Below are 20,846 nucleotides of genomic sequence, written 5' to 3'. Positions count from 1 at the left end.
CTATGAAAAGCTTGCAAGTGCTTGGTAAAAGTGCTTGTGAACATCTCTTTTTACATTCCAAATTAAAATTCACACAGTTCATTTGATGAAGAAGGAGGAAGAGGAAGAAGAAGGAGATTCTGAGTATAAGTACGCTAATTCACTTAGTCTTCTGAAAGAGGAAATCTATGGACACTATGTTTTTGTCTTGGAATAGTAAAATGGATTTCTTCCACTTGCAAATAGAATCACTTTTCTTCTAGGAATATCTCTAGTGATAAACCGACAGTGTTAATAGGAGTTTCAAAAATTGAAAAAAATACCAGTTTTTTTTTTTTTAAATACCAGTTTTAAATCGATCTAAGGCTCTTAAATATATGTCCAGCATTTTGTTACTACAGGTTCTAAATCAAAGAGTAGTTGTAAAAATGGTTACTTACAGCAAAAAACATTTCTATAATTCTAGTGAAATAATAATCTAATCCTTTATACTCAGAAGTGACTATTATACAAAGAATTTAGAATATTATAAAGATAGCATGTCATCAAATATTCAATATTACCTTAGGATATCCAAAATATCTTTTTTTCTCCTAAAGAGGAAAAAGAATGCAAGTCTTACAAATTAATAAAATCAAATAAAATAAGTGTTAAAGATAATAGAAACCAGAGTTTTCATTTTCTTTTATATATAAGAAAAGGATAAATACTTTTTTGATATAGTGAGTCCGAACCAGAGAAACTCATCAGAGGACCAGAAAGGCATTAGGTCATCAAACAAAAACAAAAACAAAAACAAAAACATAAAGGTAATACTCAGGGAGAACTAGGTTTCCGTCAAAATTTAACTCTCTTCTCTGGGAATTCTGTGAATTTCTAAGTTCACAACCAAACCAGGGGAATCTGGGGTTTCCACTGAGTAGATGAGATCGCCCACAAGCTGACCAAGATATATATAGAGAGATACACAGATCCATAGACAGATACATAAATATGCAATTTATTATTTTATAACTAAACAAATTAGACTCAAAAATCCTCTTCTATCAATTTCACTGATGATTGTTTAACATACTTGCCTAGCTTCTGCCATAGGTGATGCAAATTTTGTAACTTATGTAAAGTATATTATAGTAAATCTAGTTACAAGTTGTTACAAGTCCTACACACTGAATTTTGAAAGTAAATAGCAAAGGAACAGAAGCATTGCTTTTTAATAGGCAATGGTAACAAGTCTGTTAACATCTGGGAAAAAAGCAAGGGTGAGGGACTTCTTCAAAATAGCAAAATGAACAAAAGTGCAACCTGACCATAAAAGCATGTTAAAACTTTGAGAAAGAAGAAAAGCTCTAATGTCAAATGAAATTTTTTAAAAAGGTGGGTGGGGGAGATAGCTCCTCAAACACGGATTCTAACTATTAAAGTTCAGAAGTCCCAGACAATTTAAATTTAGATGTACAAATGACTGATTATAATGCTGAGACTTATGGTATGAGTCTACAGCAGGTCTTAAGAATTTTTAAGAAGGGGGGAAAACCCCTAAATCTTATCATTTTATAATCATGCTCATATGAGATCTTCAAAGCTGTGATTGCAACACAGACATCCAGGGGAAATGTAAATGAAGTGGTAAAGAGAGACTATATCATGGAAGGAAGGAATAAACATGACTGACAGGGGCCCATATGGAAAAAAATAGTTTTATTTGTTACTAACAGGTGAACTAAGTTTAACAGTGATTTGTTAGAAAAGTAGCATCCCCTGGGTTATAGCTATACTGATTTGGAGAGAAGTGAGTTAATGACTTTTAAATATGCACTATCAGGCATACATGTTGTCCAATATCTTGCCTAAATTTACACAGAATGGCTTTGACTCTGATGAAATATACAATTTGAAGTTCTCTGTAGTCTAAAAATTGAGGATAGCTTATAAATACTTGCAGTTTTAACCCTGAAAATTCCTTACAGAAAAGAGATAACACAATAGGAGTGATCATAGACAATTTACAGGAGAAACAATTTACAAGGCATAGCCAAGCTTAAAAGAAACAAAAGGAATGGTGAAAAAACCCAGGGCTAGAATATGTAAGAAACCATTGCAACTAAAGAGGGAAAGACATGATTAGCAAAACTAGCAAGGTGCGTACCTGTCAGGAAGAAACTCACCTTAACAGCTATGGCCTTTGGTGTAGGAACAAAGCTACACGCAGAACCATGTTAAAGTAAGGATGGGGGAATTAGGAAGGGGGGACATATACCAGGGCTTCTTTATCTTCCCGTTGTCTGATTTCCTGCCAGTACCTCCCATAGGTTGAACCCAACTAGAAACCAGAAGGCAACAGGGCCCATTATTTCAGTCCTTAGAGGACAGCCTCTCCGCACACAGAGCAGGATGGGAAACAAAAGTATAAAGTGGATCCAAAGAGTCAAGTGGAGAATATGTAGCCCAGACTGCCCATTCCAAACATCTTCAGAGTCGCTTCAGTGGTTTGCTGAATCAAGAAAACATCTGGGCAAAAACAAGGTCCATTTAGTCTATCATTTCTTTGGTGCATTGTTCATAACCAACAAACAAAATGAGAAAGTTGAGTTGGCAGTGTGTAACTATAGAATGGTAAGTACATTTTTTTTAAATGGAGGATTGAATGCTCCAAGGATTACAAACAAACAAAAAAAGAAGATGATGAAAAAGAATGAGAGTTTTACAGCATGGAGTGATGCTTTCATTTTTGAACTACTATCAAAACAATGACATGGAATGCAAATTTAGATGTGAGAATGAATTACACTGGTACAGAATGGGCTCAGAGAGAATATTAACAAGTGACAGCCTGGAACCTAGGGTAATAGAGGACACGGCAATAGTCCCAATACTGATTAGAAACCAAAAGTCCCAGAAAATTGATAATACTTTTACATATAATTTAGCCACATTTAGTGTTTGCAAAGAGATGAAGCACTGAAATAATTCTTTATTAAGTAATATCAAAACACTGACTGAGTAGCCACAGAACAGTCAAGAAATTACTGAAGTTAAGGTCAGGACATTAAAAGAATGGGGGCAGTTAAAACAAAGACATTTATAAATACATAGTTCTTACCTTTGCAGGTGACTGTTCCTATACCTAACATATACCTGAAAAGTAAGCAACAGATGGTGTAAGGCATGGAAAGGAAGAGGCTGATATAAAGGTCTGTTTAGGTTAATTAACTAGTGACTTTTAGTCATATGTTAGAGAACATAACATAGCCAGGCTCCTAGTTAATCAAAGTGAGAACACAAATAAATTGTGTTCTTTAACGCAATTCTGGCCTCCAGTTTAGCTCCACATAGTATTTTTGCTGAGGGCTATATGACAGACTGTCCTGTAAGCTAGAGGCAGAGATGAATAAGCTATGATTACTGCCCTCTAGGAGACTACAGGGCTTAGTAGGGGAAATGGGCATGCAGACACATAATCCTTTTGTCTAAAAAGCCCAACCCAAAATGGTTATGATGGATGGGAAGGGCAAGAAAATGGCCAGGGCTGAGGATCATGAATATCTAAATCTGATTCTGCTACAGCCACCTTCCTCAAGTTCCCTGAGGGAGACTTACGGATAAAGAACATCTCATGAGGAAAAACCTTATTCAAAGCTTTGGAAAGCAAGTCCCACTGCAGAACCTTGGAAACATATCAGAATGAATGAGGCATCTTTGGCTAGCTGAGGCAGGCCTAAGAGTCCTTCTGGTACCTAGAACTGATTTTCAAAGGAGGTGAGGGAAGCAGCGTAGCTACCAACTCCAAAAAGGAAGGAGAGCTCAGTGCTTCTCACACCATCAGACTAGACATAATATAGCAGAGGAGGAGAAGCAAACTGTAGACATGGAGAAAACCATACCAACAAAGTCTCATAACGTAAACCCCCGTTCTCCTCATTTTGACATTTCCAGTCCCTAGTACCATAACTGAACAAACACCCCTGTTTCTGTTACCTATTGCTGTGTAAGCAACCACCCCGAACTTTAATGGCTTAAAACACTATTTATTTTCTCTCACAATTCTGCAAGTTGACTGCGCTCAGCTAGGTAGTTCTTCTCTCCCGCCTGATGTTAGCTGGGGCTGCAGTCATTTGAGGGCTCCGCTGGGCTGGAACATCCAAGCTGACTCACTCAACATGGCTGGCAATCGATACTAGCTGTGGGCTGGGAGCTCAACTGAGCCTGTTGTCTGGAACACCTGAATGCACCCTTTCTATGGGATTGGGGCTTCTCCCAGAAGATCAGCTGATGTCCAAGAGAATGTACCCCAACTGCAGGCATTTAAAGAACGCATTTGAAGTTGCCAGGGTTTTAAGTCAATGTCTAGAACAGACACAGTGTCACTTCTATCTCATTCTATTGGTTCAGCAGTCAGAGGGCTGGCCCAAATTCAGGAGAAAGGAAAATAAACCAAAATAGAATTCCTAGCCATTTGTAGTTCACTACAATCCTTGAATGTAAAATATTCCTCTCAGCTTGCCCAAGAATGAAGTAAGGAACAGTGATGAGGTGGTGGTACAGAGAGTAGCCATGAGTCTCCCTAGACGCCAACATCTTTTGTCTAGTGACCTTGAGTGGCAATAGGTAATGTTAATCGGCCAGTACTGTCAAACAGGTATTGGAGACAGTTGCCTCGTTGCTGACTACTTAAGTATAAATCAAAATTTGCAACCAGAAGAATACAGAATAAAGAGGAGTCAAGGGAAATGAATGCTCAAAAATGAGATGACTTTAGAGAAGTAAGTCAAGGGAACCTGGTGCTAGGTCTGACTTCACTGAGACTGGAAGGTAACACTTCATCCAGAAAGTGGAATTCAGGTGAGAGTAAATGAAAACCCTATAGGATAAGATACAGCATTCAGTAACATGCCTTTCTGGAGAATATGAAATTGAACTATGGAATATGAATATGGTTAATTCAGTTTAGCAACATGCCTTTCTGGAGAATATGAAATTGAACTATGGAATATGAATATGGTTAATTCAGTTTAGCAACATGCCTTTCTGGAGAATATGAAATTGAACTATGGAATATGAATATGGTTAATTCAGTTTAGCAACATGCCTTTCTGGAGAATATGAAATTGAACTATGGAATATGAATATGGTTAATTCAGTTTCTCTAGTTTAAATTGTTCCCATTGTGCTTCTGGATAGTCTCCTTCCCCTTCAACCAGATAAGCACGCTTATTATCTTAAAAAGCAATAATGATAAGCTAGGAGTTTTCTTAAACTACCAGGAGGCATAGTCTGTCCAAGCAAAGGGAAATATAAACAACATTCTGTTACAGAATGTGAAGGAATGGAGACTGAAAGAAGTTGAAAAAAACTTTGAGCCAACTGTTTTTTTTTGTTGTTGTTCTGTTTGAACTGATTAATTTACTTCTCAAATGAAAGCCAACTTAAGAAACACAATAACTCTTACTATTTCAAACTCATTGCTTAAACGTTCAGATATATTGCATTAATCAGTTTTAAATATGTTTTTAAAAATCTGCTGCCTTTAAATGTGTTTCTATTTTACTTCTCAGAGATTTTCTGGGGGAGCAAGCCTCCAATTTTATAACGGAAGTCAACAAGAAGATCAGCTTTCACATGGAGAGAACTGCTTTCATAGGCAATCTTCATTTCACAAAGAGAGGGTCATCTGTATTCTCTGGCTGACAGTTCAGAGCTGGTAGCTGTTCCTTGGGACTACTTTTCTGGAATTACCTTAACATCAATTACTTGAGATTGGTTTATATGGATGGGGGGCAGAGAGAGACTGTGAAACAAATAATTCTAATGGCTGAAACAGGAGTAGTCAGGCAAAGTTCCAGAGAGCAGCCAAGGCTATAACTGCCCAGTTCCCACTGACATCAGTGTGAGTAATAAAAGTAAATCCTCTGGAGATACTTTGAAATTTTAGCCTGCAGTATCTTTGGAAATGCTTCACAGTGAAATTGTATTTCCAATTCCACAGCCAATAGTTGTCCCAACCATCTCCTTCCCATTCCCCCAAACATGAAATAGTTTCTAACTCTGTACATTTACAGTGATCACTTCAATTTCTATCAACAGTGCATGCTGAAGGTATGTCTAGCAGCCACTTTTGATTTACTCATTTAAAAACAGTGCAACAACAGCTCTTTCCCTTGCCCAGTTGACAGAGGAACTGTACAAAGTCTTCTCCAAGTGTTCTGAGCCCTACCTGAAGAATTTTCAAAAAAGGATGATTGATAAGCATTACAGGAGTGGATTTATTCTGAAGACTTGGCATATGAACCTCACTCTTGTTCATGGACAGAAGAAAGAGAAAGAACTTAAATGCGGTCGTGTTCTCTCTCTCTCTCCCTTTCCCTCTCTCTTTGGTTTTAAGTTTTTTTTAACCTTTTTCTTCCCCAAAAGGACCCAAAACATGGATACAATAAAACAATATGTGCTACATGCTTATTTAACTTCTTAGTACCTCTCTGTGCCTCATTTAATGAGAATGTATTCAGAACACTTACCCTATAGGGTGACTGCAAGGATTAAATGAATGTGAAATGTTTAGAAGAGTGTCTGGCACACAGTAAATATTCAGTACATGTTATATGTGTTTAAAAACCTTTCCACAGGATTTGGATTAATAGGCTAAAAAGTCTAGCCCTAGTCCTCTTGTAAACTGTTAACTTATACCATATCCTCCCCTCTACCCTTTTTTCCATACATATAAAATCACTGAGTCTTATATCCAGAATTGTAAAGTAGTAGGTAAGAATAACGAAGTTAGTGCTACCAATGACTGATAGGGTGGTAATATACTAAAAGAACCTTTGGAGATTAACTACCTCCAGAAATGATGGTGGTGGTGGTGATGGTGACGCACATTTAATGAGTCCTACGTGTTGTCCAGGCATCGTGTCCAAGCTACACGTTAGCCTTTTGATGTAAGTATTCTTGTATCTATTTTATAGATAAGAAAAAACTGAGGTTTTATACATTGCCCCTACGTCCTCTTTCTTTTGCCTTCAGTCAAGTTTTAAAAGTGATCTCTATTTACTTGACTCTACTTCCTTAACACTATTGACTCCTGAACCTAATCAAGCCCCACTTCATCACTGAAAGGAAACAAAATCATCTCTGGCCTCCTTATTGTTAAATCAAATTAGCCCTTTCTCACCTTATCTTACTTGATCTCACTATGGCAAGTAATAATGGTGCCCATTCCCTTCTTTTTAAAAATGCCCTTTATCCTTATTTTGTATAATACCACGTTCTCCTGGGTTTTGCCTCTCTCTGTTTGTTATGGTCACTTTTTAAGAGACCTATCCTTTTGGGTCCCTTAAGAGACTGGCTTCCAAATATTTTTATTGTAACCATGGGAGAAAATATATTTTGAATCACAAATCTGTATTTTAAAACATGTTTATATAATTTGTTGAAACCATACTTCCTAGGTGCACATATATTCTGATAAATTTGTTTTGTACCATTAAAAATAATACTCGTCATTACTCATCATATTAATTGCCTGGTGTACACATTTTTCAGCATTCTGTCTCAACATTATGTTTTCTCTTGCATGTGGTTCAAACAAACCCTGAAGTGACCAGTCTGCTTGGTCACAGCTATCCAAACATCTGTCATGTACGAGCAAATGGTTGTAGCAGAACCCAAGAGTCTGGGTATTTGTCTTAGTTAAGCTTAAAAAAGCTTAAAAAAGAATTATAATTAAGTGCTGAGTATATTTTTTTAATGATGCTACAAATGTCAGAGACATTTTGCTAAAAGTTTTCAACTGAATGAACAAATAGTACTTTGGGGAATAGGTTTTAAATATTACAGAATAGATATCCCCTCTAATTTTGAATTACCCAAAGCATCTACTACCAGAAAAGAAAAAAACACCCTTAATATTAGAGTAAAATATGACACTAGGATTATTTTCTAATTTAATATTCCTTTGCCTGATTTTATTCCTAATGAGAAAGCAAACAAATCTGTGCATCTCTTGTCATCACTTTAAGCATCACTTGTCCACTTGTTAATTGATTCACTCAGCAATAGCTATTTAGCATTTTCCATGCACACGGTATTGTGCTTGAGACCACAAAGGATACAAACAAAAATCAAACATGGATTTGCCTCTCAAAGATGTTAAATGTTACTTATTCATTCGTTCATTTATTTAACATTTTAAAATAATAATGATTATTTTTGACTACATTTTTGTCTCCCAAATATTCATGGATATATGACTCATAAACCTCTTAATTCAAGATCAATGCTTTTTAATCATGTTCAATTCAACTGCTACTATAAAACCAAATCCAACAAGTCATTTGTGTGAGGCTTTTTCTTTGTTTTCTTTTTTCCTTTTTTTTTTTCAAGTACTCCTTTCATTCTGAGAAAGCTTTATCTGTTAACAAACAATTAACATTTAGATCCAAATGGAGGAGTGATTAGCTATGATCCACTTGCGTTACACGAAGAAAATATTAACCACCAGCTAGATTTTAAAACTAGATAACAAAATCCCAATAAAGTGGATTTTTGTCTATTTTTAGGACATCGCTTTCATGACTTTAGCAAAGTTCATTATTTAGACAACAACCTGCTGTTCACCGGTTTCTAATCTCAAAGAAAATGAGAGATTACGTTTTATCTTCTCAAAGCCTGCTGGGTAACAGTATTTTTAATCTAGTAGAATTATTTTCCAGCCAATACATATAAACTCTTACAAAGTAAATTAATCATGTAAGATGTTACTAATGTCAGGGCACTTTAGAAATGACCATGCTGTGGAAGTGATGACCCAGGACAGGGCTCGTGCTGGTATGTTCGTACCAGTAAATCACGCCAGGTACACCCTATGCCAAATGATTTCTCTTTTTGTTTGGAATGGCACCAAGCATGGCAACCTAGGTTGGTAGAAAGAAATCTTAGTCTATATGCTATACAACACAGCAGTTCCACTTCAGGATATACATTCTTGATTATATGACAAGAAAACTTGCATGTGTGAAGATGCTCCTCCCAGCATTATTTGTAATAAAGGAAAGCTAGAAAGAACTCAAATGTCCAAGACACACACACACACACACACACACACACACACACACACGATAAGAAGATTCTATTGTATGAATACTATAACATAAATATCCTCGACCTAAATATATCCTTAATCATAAATCTGACTATTGGAAGACAAAAGTTTAATTCAGAGAGATACATATATCACATATGCAAATCTTTTTTTTATTGGAGTAAAACTGCTTTACAATGTTGTGTTAGTTTCTGCTGTACAATGAAGTGAATCAGCTATATGTATACCTATAGTCCCTCCTTTTTGGACCTCCCTGCCCGGCCCCCATCCCACCCATCTAGGTCTTTCACATGTGCAAATCTTAAAAGCACAGGATAGTATAAGTGTATGGTAAGTTAGAAAACATAGATAAAATACATACATACTAACTTTAGAAGAGAAGTTTCTTCTAGGTAAGGAAGGAGAGGATAGGATGGGAAGGGAGGAATTTCATTTGTACTTTTAATAGTCTTTTTAAGAATTTTAAGTACATGTGGCCAAACCTTGACATTTGTTAAATCTAGGTGGTAGATAATTTGTGTTTTTAAATTTGTTCTGTTTGATCTTCCTTATAATTCAAACAATAGCGATTTTTAAAAAATGATACATGTGACATATACACTTGGATCATATCTGAATCAGAGTCCATATCTAGTGTAAGAAAATTGTGGTTGAAGTCATCGAATGATCTTCATCCACCTCATCAAGCTGATGGTGCAATTATGATTCCAGGAAGTCTGTCCAATTTGAAGCAGACCCTAGATGAGGGTACTTAAACGCAGAGGCTGGGCAGATAGGTCAGGGACGCATCCATCACAGAAAAAGAAATACTAAGGAGGAACCTAGTTGAAAGTTAGGGCACTGCCTGGGCTCACCTGGCAGGCAAGGAACAAAAAATGATAGCTTTACAAAAATAAAACCAAACTGGGTAGACTGATCATACCCATTGTTTTTGACGGCATTCCTAATTTTCTGCATAACTTTGTCAAACTACATAAAGTGAGGCATTGTACCACGTAAGCCCTTCCCATGTGTTACTTCATTTTATACTTATGTCTAGGTTTGATATTATCTAATTTTATATGTAAGGGAACTGAGACACTGTTACCAGGTGTTGAAACTGGAGTTTAAACCTAAATATGTAAAGGAAAAAAAGGAAGGAAGGAAGAAAGGAAGGAAGGGGAAAAAGGAAAGAAGGGAGGAATAAGAAAGTCCCTACAATATATTTCAGTAAAAGAAAGGTTTAAAATATTCAGGGGACAACAAGCTTCAAGAAGTATAAGGCCAATAAATGTCTTTTTTTTTTCATAGCTAAATCCATTGTTGCTACAAATGGAAAAGTTGACCAACAGTGCCTCTGCCTAAAGTATTAGTAGAAACTACCCTGTGCAAACAACACTCGATTCTATTTCAAAGATTTATGTAGTCTTTTTCATGCCTTAAACTGAACATAGCAGGTGAATAAATATAAAATAACCCTGAACCAAAAAGAAAAGGATAAGTGATTCCATATAAATTAAAATCAACATTCAGTTGGGGAAGTAGGGAGAAAACTGAACGTACACCACTCCAATGAGAATTGTATTTTTACATCTTATGTTTAACTTTCAGTCTTACAATGAAAAGTCCTTTTGACATTTTTAAAACAAAAGACAGTTTTAAAAGCTATGTTTGGCTTGCATTTTTGTCATTGTCTGCTGTTCTCATGAGGCAAAATGCAGTGTAGACCAAAAGTCTGAATGACCAAAGATCCTTTGGGAATACAATTATTCAGACAACTTGAAAAAAATATAAGGGGGAGAAACAACCTAGGGAATGGGTTCTAAGAAAAATAGACAAATTGTAAGTGAATTATGTTTAACTTTAAAGGAAATATATTCTTAATTGATAATTTTTTTTGTATTATAGGGAAACTTTAACTATTATTGTATTGGAGAATTGAACATGTTTTTGTTCTCAGTAGTTGAAAATAAAATATCTATGAGATATGAATAAACGGCAGCTCCTAAACCCCTTTTCACTGTGCACCGTCCACCCACCACCTCAAGGGAGAAACAATGCATTAAGTAAACGTAACGGAGACTTAAATCACTCTCTAGGTAACAGGAAGTGGATCTCTTTTATGATTCTGGCAGGTCCCAACATAGAACAGAAAAGAAGCCTTATGATCTTCAGTGAATTTATGGGACCCCATTGGCTCAAAGCTGTGCTAATTGTAAAGTAAGCCTTTTCTCAATACAGGTTTCAAATGTACTTTTATGAGGGGTAGCATATGATTAAGCTGGGGCACCGAAGCAGAGTAAATGTTGTTTTCCAAAGGAAGTGTTAGACAAAATGTCAAATTTATAAAGCAGTTAAAGTTTAAAAAAAAGTTACATGATTCTTGGACTTGTCAACCACACTGAGGTGATGAAAGAGGCAGGTTATGTGAAGAATTTGTGAGAAAGTCTTTTGGATAAAACTCTTTGAAGCTGCAGAGGGAATAAGCAACCAGATAAAATAGTAAAGTTTGAGGGTATTTCAGGTAAGAGATATCCAGAAATGGAGGAGGACTTCCACATAACCCATAAAAATGCTCCACAAAAAAAAAAAAAAGAAGAGGAATCAGCTTCAAACATCTGCTGGGATTAGACAGCTCAGAGCCATCTTTTGTGAACATAGTCAAAATAAGTTTTCTGCTTCCCTTTAACTACTTATCCTATCTCCTTTATGCCTACCCTGCCCTTAAACTCAGGTGGGACAGAAAGAGTAGCTAGTAATTGGGGATGGAAATAAGAGAAAAAAAAGTGGCTGAACGTTCTCCCTTCCCATCAGGCACAGAAGAAGAATAAAGAAGAATCATGAAGCAACAATAAACAAGCAAGGCCAAATATTCTGATTTTGACTAAAAGAATGATAAAAATAAGAATAGACTTCTTTACAGAGCGCCAAATAAGTAGATATATTTTAGATGTCTTTATGCATTTATATATGAGTTTTTCATTTTTCAAGTTATCATTTACAAATCTATTTTATTTAGTCTTTACCAAACCCCTACATATCAGTTACCAGCTCTATTAGGAAAACAACTCTTGTATTACTCTGTGTGTGAATAGTAACATGCTTATAGTAGGGATCAAAAGGGTTTTTGTTTTTACTTTTGGCCTGTGAACTAAAGATGTAAGAGTAGAAATTTGAAGAATCAAAACATTGCCACATTCTTTTACACAATCCCATCTTTTCATACCTAATGATTATACACTTGTAGTCAGGTGTAAATGTGAGCCAAAAAAACTCAATTTCTTCATTATTCACTATGTGGAAAAAGCAAAGGGGTCAAAGGTCCTATGGTGCATAACATTGACAGCTCAAGTGAGGAATCTGTACAAAGGAGCGATCGAACAGGTAAAATTTGTGAACTGTCACTAACAATAACTACCTAATAATATATCAATGCTGGCAATGTTCTCTTTTTAGAGGACTTTAATTTAGTATAAATTAGTTGGCATTTAACTTTTAGGATGCTAATTTCAGAAGAAATTTATTTATTGGATTAATTTTATTTTGATCTGATTCAATTTACTTTCCATCTCAATTTAAATTATTATTACTTCTAACACAATATGCAGTGCTTACAAAATCATTCTATTTTTATAAGAAAATGGTAATATCCTGCATATGCCCCTAGATTCAGTTCCCAAAATCTAAGCAGTCTCTAAAAGAATATTCCGTTCTTATAATTGTGCTGTAGTGATGCTCATCTACTTGCCACCAAACAAATTTTAAACATTCCAGCTCAGCCAAAGTTCATGGAGAACTTATCCATTCTTGCATTCTCACTTCCTAGACTTTGTGTTAAGTGAAAACTTTATACTCAAATATTAATCATTCACTGTGAGCAGACCTTCGCTAGGCACTAGAGCAGTGACACTAACATTTATGTTAGTTACCTTCATCTTACAAACTCTGGGGAGAAGCTAACAGTCCTTGGAGGACTTGGATTGGGTCCTTGTGAAAAACCCTTCTCTAGCTCAGAAATCTTATAGAAGTTAAGACTTCCTACAATAAGACAAAAGAAAGGATATCCTTTTCAAGTAAAGGATAACAGTGTCAGGGTAGGAGATACTGAGAGAGTATATGTGGCTTGGGGTTCTACCAGTTCAGAGAGAGACCCTGTCAGACTGCAGAAAGCCCAGAAGAGGGAATTAGCAGAGTTTGTACACCCCTAACCACATCAACCTAAATCTTCAGCATAATTATCCAAGATGTTATAAAAACTGCTTTCAACAAGGTGCAATACTAAGCTTTACCATGTGGGTTTCAGGTAAACTGACGATTCTTGCCAATTATTGTAGAGTGAGTAGGTATCACACATGTAATCATACAGCAATCATTTAACAATCACCAAACTTTAAACATGTCTGGTCATTGCAAGGGAGAGTTTGAGTGTAGAAAGTCATAGCCAGCAATGATAGGAACCACAAAAATGTTACTTTCAGGAAATAAATAACCTTATTCATGAAATCATTTTCCTAATAACATTATTAGAAATGAATATAGATAAGAAATGAGTGGTATGGGACATCTTTGAGTCTCTGCAAGACCCTCAGGATCACAGATAACCAAAGCACCTTATTTTTCCATTGACCAAAAGGCCCTATATCAGTAATCCCCAGGAGCAAGTCTACAACACAGCTCAAAAAAAAAAAAAAAAAAAACAGCATACACAAGAAAATCCAACACCTTGAGCAGCCCTCAGAAGATCCCTCAAACAGAAGAATTCACACTAACAGAAAATAAGGAAATAATCTGGAAGGGATTTTTAAAATACAGTTGACCCTTGAACAACATGGGTTTGAACTGCGTGAGTCCACTTACGCTGGGATCTTTTTCAATAGTAATTACTGAAGTACTACACAGTCCACAGTTGCTTGAATCCAGAGATTACACATGGATTAAGCCCCATAGTTGTTCAAGGGTCAACTATAAGTATACAGAGAATACTCAGAGATAATGAGGAAGCAATGCCTTTGAAATAAAAATAGAGTATTTTCCTATTATGAAGATGCTGAAATGGAATTGCTGAAAACTAGTCTTTGGAAATCTTGGGAAGTAAAAATTTACAGTCACAAAAATTGCATGCAGAGGTAGTGTATTTAAACTAGAATTTAAGAAGTCACCTAGGACAGAGCAGAAGATACAGGAGTTGAAACTCCTCCAGATGGGGTCAGAACTCAAATTCCCAGACTCCCTTGAAGCTTGGATTCAGTTATATGTATTTGATGCCACTAATCAGACATACCTATCTGAGACTTTGATTTGAAAGTGAACCAAGAAAGGAATTAATCTGTTTATGCAACTTCCACTTTTTCCAGCATGAGTAGTAAGAAGGTAATTGGTGTTTTTGTGGTGGAAGTCAAAGCAGGAGTGGTTTTCAAGCAGCTGCAAGTTGGTCTTCCTGGGGCGGTAGGGTTCTTGGAGGCCCAGGAAGGGCTGCTCTTACCTCCATGTACACTGGGGAAGCAGAGAAATGGCAGTTTGCTCATCAGGCAAATTCTCTGATGTAGTTTTGGAAAATTTTTTTCTGCTTAGAACCATGATTAAAAATGGTGAGTCAAAATGTTGGCAAACTTCGTTAATATCTAAATAAATGTTGTTGGCATATAATAATAATAATAATTTTCATGTTTAAAATGGAATTAAATTAAATATCCTAGAAATCTATGCTTTTAATTAGCTTAGCAGAATATTATTAAGTTGTTTGAGTCTCAAGGTCAAGCCAACAATATTTAGCCCGGAACAAAAGTCCTCAAAGACTTTTGACTGAATTTACTCTGCAGGAAGTCCCTCACTTAGGGACAAACTATGTCCTAAAAAGCATTTTCAATCAGACATATAGAATAGATATAGATATAGACATATAGGATATATATGCCCTAAAAACTATTTTAAGATAGCAGTTACTTTCTTATTTTTAACACACAGAAGAATAATACCACCAAGAGTAGGAGAAAAAAGCTAGTTGAGAAAAAACTCAGGATATGTGTAATGGTAAGTTACATGATCAAGAAATATGTTGAGATGATGGTCTGAATCATTGGGCCAAAGCAAAATGTATTCCTTAAATAAGGATACTCAGACCTTTAGAAGAGATAAAATGTAGTTTTATCTTTTCTGATGATTATAAAACATCATTATAAACTTGAAATAGTTGATTGAAAATGTATTTTTTAAAAGTAAAAATTACCCTAACTTCCAATACACAGAAATAATGCCTGTTAACAGAAATAGCCTCTGATTTATAATTGCCAATCATTCTTCTATGTATACATAAAGATATATGTTAAAGAATTAAATCACAGTATTCGTGCCACATTTAATTGTTATTAAATCTTTCCAATTACTGATGGTGAACAAAGGCATTCTGACCGCTTCCTAAAAATCAAGTGAAATTTAATAAAAAAATGAAAAATAAAAAAAGGAAACAAGGAGAGATGCAAACAATAAAATTGCATAATTGTATACATAAAATAAGATGGAAAAAAGAAAACCATTTGGATCAGTTAACATAATTGAACTGAATAGTCTGACTTTTCCTTTCAAAATACAAAGACTTTCAATTTCTTTCAAATGAAGAAAAATCCAGCTATTTACGACTGATAAGAAGCATTCCTAAAGCAAAGTGTCAAGAAAGATTAAAACTATAGGTATGGTCAAGAATATTTCAAACAAATGTTAACAAGAAATAGAAATAGCTAGTTTACTATTTCATTAAGCAGAGTTAAATCAAAAAGCATTTTATTGGAAAAAAGAATGATATTTTAATGATAAATGATATACACAATAAGGCATAACAACCATAAGCCTTTGTGCCCCAAGAAAAGGAATAAGAAATGCTTCTAGAATTACAAAGAGAAGCTGACAAAATGATTACTGAGTATATTTTAATACACCTGTTTTAGACTTTAAGAAACATCGACAACAAAAAACAAACTACAACATATGAAATCCAAATATACAATAACAGAGCTTAAATTAATAGATATAATAAACTCTACAACTAAAACACAGAATGCACATATGTCCCTAGAACATGAGCTGGTAAATTCAGGAAAAGCACAGAGGAGAAAACGAAACCAACAGACAGGAATACACAATTGGAATTAATATAAGAGCCAAAACTGAATAATATGCAATGATAGACCTATCAATACATATCAATAAAATGAAAAAAAATGAAAAAGAGTGTTTGTAGTTTAAAAGGATTAGAGAGGAACTTAAGGTTTCCAGTTCCTCATAAGGATGCCACCCCCGTCCTAACAACAAGTGAAAAGCTGAACAGACTGAGAAAACAACAACTCCTCCTGGATGTATGAGAAAGGAGGACACAGGGAAAACGGCTGCTCCCACACTGGAGAGACAGAGAGCCAAACAGAGGCGGTCACAGTTTACCAGAGAGCAGAGACCCACGAGGAGAAATGCCTCAGGAACTGGTAGCCGGAAACCTGAACTGTAATTGGTGAGCTGCTGGAGACTCAGTGGAGACAATTCAGAGAGTTAAGAACTCCAGGGGGACCCAGTCATAAGGGGGCCTGCACAATAGTGTGAGATTTGCCTCTCACAGTAAAATCAGAGAAAAATCCCCTTGGGCTTCCAGGAGAAGGAGAGGGAAAGGAGCCATCTTGAAATACTCCAGAGCATTTTTTTCTTAACAAGGCCTGTCTTTAGGGAAAACTAATTAACCAGAGCCTATCTTGCTGGGGTATTATCAGAGCCTGACTGACCCAGGAAAGGAAAATACTCAACTGCAGTGCACTCCAGACAATTTGTCCCACCTGAGGGGAGAGGAAAAAAACAGAAACATCTGTAAAGTTCACAGACCAGAGGCAAAGGCTCAATAAAAAACTGAGACAATCGCGGGCCTACAGAGCACTTCCCTTTTCCCCACACCTCACCACCACATTACTAAAGGCCTATTTACAGTAGGTCCTTTTACTTGGTACATCACATCCTGCTATCAAGAAAATATTGCAAGGCATAACAAAAAGCAAAAAAAACAAAAAAAACTGGAAGAGGCAGAGCAAGCATCAGATTCAGACATGGCAGGGATGTAGGAACTATCAGCCCAGGAATTTAAAACAACTGTGATTAATAGGCTAAGTGTTCTAATGGATAAAACACAGCATGCAAAAACAGAGACACAATGTAAACAGAGAGAAGGAAATCCTAAGAACCAAGAAGAAATGCTAAAGATAAAAACAAAGAAATAAACAAAAACCCCTGTGTAATAGTACTGAAGAATGTCTTTGATGAGTTTATTAGTAGACTGGACATGTCTGAGGAAAGAATCTCTGAGCTAGAGGATGTATCAATAGACTCCTCAAAAACTGAAAAACAAACAAAAAAACAAAGACTAAAAAAACAGAACAGAATATCCAAGGACTATGGTGCAACTACAAAAGGTGTAACATATGTGTAAAGGGAATACCAAAAGGAGAAGAGAGAAAAGACAGAAGAATTATTTGATGTAATAATGACTGAGAACTTCTTCATATTAATGTCAGACACCAAACCACAGTTCCAGGAAGCTCAGAGAACACCAAGATGGATAAACGTAAAACAAAAACACAAACAATGTTGTGTTAGTTTCTGCTGTATAACAAAGTGAATCAGCTATATGTATACATATATCCCCATATCCCCTCCCTCTTGCATCTCCCTCCCACCCTCCCTGTCCCACCCCTCTAGGTGGTCACAAAGAACCGAGCTGATCTCCTTGTGCTATGCAGCTGCTTCCCACATTGTAAAGCAACTATACTCCAATAAAGAGGTTAAAAAATAATAAAATAAAATAAAATAAATGCACTCCAAGAAATACCAATAAAAAAAACACAAACAAAACTACACCAAGGTATATCAGTTTCAAGTTACATAAAAATCATAGATAAAGAACAAATCCTGAAAGAAGACACAGGGGAAATAGTAATTTCTGCCAATAATTGGGATCAAATTCTTTCATGGCTATACCCTGGTTGACTATTAGTGCAATGGCTCAATGATCTTAAAATGGTCAGAAACTTCCTATTCTTCAAAGTCATAATTTTCTTAAGTACAAGTTCCTCTATATCTACCATTCTTAAGGTTTTGATGACAGAAAATAAAATTTCTTAAAACTAGTTGTTAGTTGTCATCATGAGAAGGGCTACTTTAATATCAAACCTTTGTTTCTAGCCATAGGAGAAATCACGTGATGTAGAGCCTGCTAGTTTAAGGCACGAGCCATAAATTTGCAAGATTTTATTAGTAGCAGGAGGCATACATAAGCCTTCAGTGGGCCATTCCACCACTCTATTAAGCCAACTGCTTTTTGATGATGTGACACATGGTTAGACCAGTAAGTTCCATGGACAGAAGCCCACTGTTGCAATATGTATGTGGAGTAATATGTGTGCCTTCGTCAGAGGCATTTTTGTTCAGGATGAAATGACATTCTGCCAGTCCACAAATCAAGGTTCTGGGAGAAGTTTGTCAGCATAAAAGGTCAATGCAAACCTAAAAAATGCATCTAATTCCATGAGGGAAAAGTGCTTATTCTTTTAATGGGAAGAGTCTAACACAAGCAATGGCCACCAGCCAGCTACCATATCCCAGAACTGCTGCAGAGCCCTGTTGATAAGCAGGCTGTACTCAAGAATAGCAGCATTACTAGATACATAGTAAGTTGGTTGATAAACATGTCCAAATATATGTTGCCTCCAAAATCCAAAGAGATCTGTGAAGTGGTATGCCTTACTATTCATACTAGGTGCTACAAGGTACAGAACAAGTCTGCCACTTTAGACACTGTCCATATAAAGGATATACTGATATGGTCCAAAACACTGCATCCCAAAAACTTCCCCAATGTGGCAGACCTCTGATATTTTGCAAGGATTACTGCTCACACCTCTGGCATAGATAAGTCTTATCAGGGTATCTTAGGTGTTTGCTACTCTCTTCTTGCTGGATCCAATTGTCATACTGTCTCCTGTTGGTTACCTGATGATCAAGGACACTCTGAACTGTATTGCAAAATCAAGAGAGAACATAAAATTTGACAACATCCTGGGGCAAGTCAGTTTACATTGTCTCTGCCATGTAAATGCAAACTGCTTCTGATTTTGTTAACTGATGGGGCTTGACAAGAGATCATTTGCCAGGTCAGTAACTGCATATCAGTTTCCATGGACTGTGTGACTTTGTTCCAATAAAGGCACCGTATTTGGAATTTCAGCTGTGGCTCCCATGGTTACCTGATCATATGTGTGATGATCTAGTCTGGTTTTCCATGGACTGTCTGAATTTTGAGTTAAATTTTCAGCTAATAGGCAAATCCTTGAGTTAAATGTAGATAGGATCCGGTAGGAATCACTACTTGTATATCTCTCAAGTCTTTGACAATGGGACCAGTCTCTGTTATTTCCACAGGGAAGCAGTACTGCTTTCGATATACAATTTTGGCAAGGGTTGCTGGAGACAGCTGAGGGGTTTCTATTTGGTCCTTCCTGCTCTAAGAGCCCTTACCCTATGGGTCAAGGAACCACTGTCGTGATTCTGACAGATATTAAATATACGTATACATTCTGGGACGGGGACAGTAACACTAGGACAGGTCTGTCGTCTGTCTAGACCTCCTGTGAGATGGAATAGCGCCCAAACTCCATCCATCACTTGATCTGTACAAGTCCCTACTGTGTCCAGTAGTTCATAGGTATATTTTGGGTCTCTGAGAATCAACAAAATTTAAAGCCAGCATCTAATAAGCCCTAGATATTTGAGAGTTTTTCTTTTACCTAGCACTCACTCACTTAGGTTCATAGCTGAGGTCTCTCTGGGGAAAACCTGGAGCAAGATTCACAGTATACATCTGTAGCCACTTTGCAGAGTCCTTTCCTCAAGAATATCTGGCCTACCTTTCAGTGAAAGCTGCATGGATCTGTGAAATGGCATAGTTCTGGAAAAAAGTTATGAGACTACAGAATATATGCCTCCTACAGTGAGATAGGTTTCTGCCCAGTAGCCCTAGAAGTTCTTCTGCATAAGTATCTTCTAAAGTTACCAATATTTTATTTCTATAGAATACACAGTATACATTCTTCCCTGTACACTGTGATCAGTTAGGCTAGGCCACAGGTTTCTGTGACTCAAAACACTGTATCTCTACGGCTTATTGACGTAATGGGGCCCGCAGTCTATGATGATTATATTGACGTATAAAATCTAACACTCTCAGAATCATTTATTCCCACTGAAATCAAGAAACTTAATTCCAGTAGCGCAAATCTAACTTTCACAGAAGCTAATCACCACAACTCTCCTCAAGGTTGCTGGTGCCCTCCTAACCTATGTGTTTTTTAATACTTTGACAAAAGTAGGGACCTCCAGGCTCTCGCAGGGTTACGGTTGAGGAAGGTGGATGTTGAACAAGCTGCACATCTAGACCCACAACATCCTTTACGTGTTTCTGAGGTTTGGACTGTTTCCTCTACAGAAGCTATGCCAAGAATGTTCTTGAACTGTTTGATTCCACTTATGTGACTGGGCAGAAGGAGAAAAGAGGAATTGTTTAATGGGTATAGAGTTTCAGTTTTGCAAGATGAAAGAGTTCTGGAGAGCTGTTTCACAACAATGTGCATATACTTAACACTACTGAACTGTGCACTTAAAAATGGTTACGATGGTAAATTTTATATTATGTGTTTTTCATCCTAAGAAAGAAAGAAATTTAGTTTTGGATAATGTAACCTGATTATCATTCCCAGGTCATTTGAAA

The sequence above is a fragment of the Balaenoptera acutorostrata genome, chromosome 5 (assembly GCF_949987535.1).
Source record: "Balaenoptera acutorostrata chromosome 5, mBalAcu1.1, whole genome shotgun sequence".
Lineage (NCBI taxonomy): Eukaryota > Metazoa > Chordata > Mammalia > Artiodactyla > Balaenopteridae > Balaenoptera > Balaenoptera acutorostrata.
The sequence above is the reverse complement of the archived record's forward strand: the minus strand, read 5'-3'. Positions refer to the sequence as shown.